Genomic DNA, 5,425 nt, shown 5'->3' with positions numbered 1-5,425 from the left:
GTTTTATCTGTTGTAACGTCTGAGTGCAGCCACACTGCAGAGCTGACAATATATACTCAAGAAAATAAAAAAGGTGCAGTTATTTTAGGCTTTACAAGGCTGGAAACAGGAGAAACTGTTTTGATTTCCAGTCTCCATCTCTCTTTAGTGGTGTTTAGGATTTACAAGGACTTGGAGGGTGTATTGTTCAGCAAAAACATTTCCCCAGATTAGGTGATGCTCATTCCTTGGTCTCCTTTAAAAAAATTAAAAGAAATTTCATCAGATCATGGAGCTTCGAACGTCAAATCAGAGTCTTACACAAATAATCCAGGTTTTGGGGAGCTTGTCATGCTAAGTGGGTTCTTTGGCATCAACTGGTTTTATTATGGATGGAGCCAGAGCAGAACCACATTAGAAAAGGATATTGTTACAACACTTTCAGTATCAACAATGCTACTTGGAGAGGAATAATCTGTTCCAGATGACTGCTAAGAACGTCTGTCCTTTTTAGAAGGGGATTTTTTTTTTTTTTTTGCTTAGTTGATTTATTCTGATAAAATTTGGGATCATTTAGACTCCTGTCAAAGAGTCAGTAAACATGAAGATAATGTGTTTCACAGAATGGGCAGTCTGAGAGGCTACTTTCATTTAATTCAATTAGGTGGGCTTTTATATTGGATTTATTTTTTTTTAATCTTGAAAGTTGTAGCAAATTTTTCTCATCGTGAAAGAGGAGGCAGACTACAATTACTGCAGACATCAAAACTGCTGGGTTAATTCCAGGGCTTTTCCATGCCACTGGCAAGAAATAGGACTGCAGTTACCTGCATAAATAACTGGATTTAACAGCAGACACCGATAAAACAGATGAGATTTTGAGAGACTTGAAGGAAAAACTTTATATCACACCAACATTTCCTACCAGACCTGTGTGAAAGGCAGGCATCAAACTGAGCTGTTTGAAATTAAAGCAGAAAGGCATTTTAAATTTGGCTTTACTGGACATGACTGAGGGGAGACTGGCAAACTAAAGTTACTGTAAACCTACAGGTTTCTTCAGTCTCTTTGTGCCCTTCCTTTGTCCTGCTCCTGAGATGACACCCATGGTGATTATAGCACTGATGGGGACACATTTGGGATCTCCTTTCCAGCACTGATGTCCCTCTGTCCCAACTCATCCTGCACAGAGAAACAACAGGTAAGACAAGGCTGGGAACACTCCTGGACAGAGCTCAGGAGCAACAGTGCAAAATATTCCATGGCCAGTCTGGCAAGGGGCAATTTTTGAATCTCCCTCTGGATTTCGGCTCAGGGTTTGTACCTGCCCCCAGGCACAAGGGTGTGAGCAAATAAACACTGCTGTGCCTCAGCTTTTTATTGTGTGTTCTTCTCAAAACTTGCTCTGTCTAGGCTCCCTCCCAGCTTCTCCCTCAGCCACTGCTCAGGTCCCTTGGGTCAGGTATTCCCAGGAGCCATGGGGAGAGCAGTGGGGCTGTCTGGCTGCACCTGGATGCTTCTGCCACTGAGAAAAACCCTTGGTGACCCCCCTGACAAGGCTCAACATCGACTTCCATCCACATCCATCTCTCCAGCCACTGGATTTTCCCTCTGAGGACTTCGTTTGAGTTTTGAGTGTTGCTCAAGCAGGCACTAGTTAAGCCTGAAAGGCTTTTGAAGATGTCCCCCAGAGCTGAGGGCTGCTGAGCATCCAGCAGGGGAAGAGTTTGGGGAGCTTTGTTAGTCCTGGATGAGTAGATTCCTGTTTTGTATTTGAAATAGATCTGCACCCACTTGGTTAACAAAATATTATGCTCAGGATAACTACCTGAGCCATCCCGCCAAGCCAAGGAACCCTAGCAGGGTTCCAGAAAAGCCAATATTAAATCCAGAGACATCAACATTAGTGAAGTAGGACTAAATTATCTCCAGCTGGTGCTGGCTCTTGCCTGAGGCTCAGAAATAAGTAGCTCCCTGGAAAAGAAGGAAAGATGAAGGCTGTGCTAACGAGGAGCAGGACCAAGCTTGGAGCTCAGGTCACGTTCTGTTTCCAGCCCTATCAAGTCCAGTCAGTGACAATTTTTCACCTCCCATCACTTATGAACCAGCCACTCCATCAAAGACAAATTCCTCTGGCAGGAATGCCGGAGCATTGGAGACGTGGGCTGCCCCTTCTTCCAAGGCCTAGGTGAGAAGCAGAGATCCATCAAAACTTCTGGTTTTCTTCAATTAAATTTTGTAACTGTTAATTGCATGTTAACCATGATCAAAACTCACTACCAAGGGCTCCTCTCCTCTCTGAGCAGCACCTTTGAGTGCATGTGTCTAGAAATATTTGGGGAAATGATGGGTAAACATCAACCCTTGCTCTGTGCTGAATGTGGCTTAGAATAGCAATGTATGAGCAAATTAAAAATCAGCACTAACATTGCCTTCAATGTGTGGTTCTGATCAGCTCCTATGGCAAAAGGAGTCTTAGAAGAAACAGGGATTTCAGACATGAATTATTTACTGTTGTGATTGGTAAGCTCTCCTCTCACATGTACCATACTATTATTTTTATCTCTGGAAAACCTGACTTGCCATGTGAATCTCTATATCTAAGCACCACTGAAAATGCCTCTGCTCCTAAATGTGCCTAGAGCTGCAGAATCATAGAATGGTTTGGATTGGAAGGGACCTTAAAAATCCTCTAGTTCCAAGCCACCTCCCACTGTCCCAGGTTGCTCCAAGCCCCAGTGTCCAACCTGGCCTTGGATAGTTCCAGGGATCCAGGGGCAGCCACAGCTGCTCTGGGCAAGCAGGAGATGGGCATTTGTATGAGTGTGGCACTTGTGCAGCACTTTGGGGCATGTTGTTGGGCAGAGATGGATATAATGAGGCGTGGAAAACATAAATTCAGCTGGCTGGGAGCACGGGGTGAGTAATTACCCCTGTGGGAACACAGCAGGTGGATTAGTTACTGGGCTGCCTCTGCAATAAGCAATTAAAGGAAAACATCTGTTTCACATCAGCTGTTTCTCCTTTTCCAGGATACTCCTCTGGTTTGTCTCTCTGACGCTGCAACCTGGAGACAAGTCATCTCTGCACCAGGGCTGTGCAAACATCATGTGTTCCTGTGTGGAAAGCAGGGGAGATGGCCAGGAGCAACAGGACACGGTGAGGAACATCCGGAATCAACTCCTGACTCCCTTGTTTTATTTTCTATTGGGTCCTGCCTTGTTCCATTCCAGGACGAAGCTGTTTCCAGGGACTGGGAACAGCCCCGTTAGAGGTGCAGAAAATAAAGCCAGGAGCCAGCTCTGCTCAGTGACTCAGTATCTCTGCTGCCATCTTGAGTAAGAGGAAAGCCTGAGCATCTGATTAAGGTTTTTAAAGTGGATTTTGTTCAATTAGTCGAGCCAAGCTGATATCTGGTGTCCAGAGTTTTGGAAAGGCTCTGTTTGCACCAGCAAATGTTTCTGTGCTCACCAGGGTATCCAAGGCTGATGCTGAGTGTCCTTGTGCTGCTGAAAATTGACAGCAAATGAAGCAAAATGGTTTTTGTATTACCAGCAGGATTTCTTTATGCTCTGGGTGGATTTAACTGGGAGACATTCTGTTCAGAATGGCGGTAAATCCAGAATAACCCTGCTTTAGGTGAGCTGGTTTCAATTCTGCTGCTGTAGATTGAACTGTGTAGATGTAAAAGAAGGGATTTCACCCCTAAATTGTGGATATTTCTTACTGGGATAAGTTATCCAGTAGCTAAATCTGTAGGTCTATAGATTGTCACAATGTCTATGGATCTGCCTGCCAAGGGAACATAGAACAATAATTTCTGAAGGTGTGGATTTCATTATTTAATTTATCCATCTTGCCTAAACATGTACTGCTTTCTCTGAAAGCCCCTTATTCTTATTGCTCTTTTCTAGGATTTATTTTTCAAGCAATGATTAGGTTAAATTTCTGTAAAAATATTTGATACCCTTGATCAGGAATGTGGGATTTAGCAATGCCTTGGTGTGTCACCTGCTGTGCACACAGAAGATGTTGGTTATTTTCTTATTATCTTGATCTAAACTCATGAATACACAACTGGAACATATCCACCCTGCTTCAGAATGACATGAAGATCACATATTTAATTTAAAGTACCATGGAATTGTTTCTTGGCTTGAAGTGCTTAAGTGATATTAGAAACTTTTGCCTAATCTCTGTTTTACAGATTAAAATACAAATATTTCCAGTGCAACCAGAATTTATTAAAGCAGGCTATTGCCTGGGGAAATATGCCTTTGGATGTGTTTCTATCAACTCTCTTGGGGAAAAAAAAAATGTAATTAGTGCTGCATAAACTTCTAGAGAGAAAAATGGGCCAAAACCTGAGTACATAAAGAGAATATTGCAACTGTGGGGTGCAAATTCTTATGGCTGCCAGGCTGGTTGTTATTCCTGGGGGCCAAAGCCAGTTAGAAACTCCTAATTGGAAGAAAGCAGCAAGGCTGGAGTTGTCCAGGAGAAAGATGAGATGAGCTGTTGTATAAATTGGGAAAACAGAGTTCCAGAGTGACGGGTAATTTGTTTTATATATACCTTGTATACCCATCAATGAAATCCAGGACAAAAAGAAATTGTTGCAGTCCTTGCTGATGGTGTTTCTCTCGGAGTCCATGGAAACTCCATTGGCTCTTGAGATGTGGCTGAATGATTTTCAGTATTTGTTCCATTCTTTCTCATTCTCATGGTGAACTCAGTTCTGTGGATCAGCTCCTCTTTCAATTACAACTATTAGCTGATTAAACTCTCTCCAGGCAGTGAGACCAGATCTGAGCGATTCTCACTGTTTACTTGGTGAGAATTTGGCTTTATTTGGTGGGGAAGATGTGCGTGTGGGACTGAGCTGCTCTGGTTTCCCTCTTTTCCTCCTCACCCCCTGTCTGCTGCAATTATTATCAGCAGGGATGTTCCTTGCAGAATTTCTGAGCAGCACCTGGTCTGGGAGCTTCCATCCCCTAAGTGCTGCTGAAGTATAAATAAGAGCAATAAAGAGCCTTTTCCTTCTGCTAATAATTCTTTGGTGTTTTTATGCAGAATTCTGGCGTGGAGCAAAATATAATTGGCAGGCAGCTTTTAGCAGAGGAGGCCACAGTGACCTGTTTCAGCAAGGGACCACAGAATAAGAACCCCATGTGATGCTCTAAGCATCACTGAAATCAGAAAGGAAGCTTGGCTTGGAGAGCTCCTCCAGGATTTAAGGCTGTTTTCCCCATTCCTTCCCTGAAATATCTGGAGGAGAATACCCCAAACAAACAGGAGGACAGAGATTAGGTTATTCCATGTGTCAGTGGGAAAATAGCTGTAGTAAATAGGTATACAGTGTAGAAATGCAGGTCTGATCTGTCCCTGAGTCTGTGACATTTACCATCCATTTGGGTTCACCAGATTTGCTAAAACCTCTGCCCTG

This window comes from Cinclus cinclus, chromosome 11, assembly GCF_963662255.1.
Source record: "Cinclus cinclus chromosome 11, bCinCin1.1, whole genome shotgun sequence".
NCBI lineage: Eukaryota > Metazoa > Chordata > Aves > Passeriformes > Cinclidae > Cinclus > Cinclus cinclus.
The sequence above is the reverse complement of the archived record's forward strand: the minus strand, read 5'-3'. Positions refer to the sequence as shown.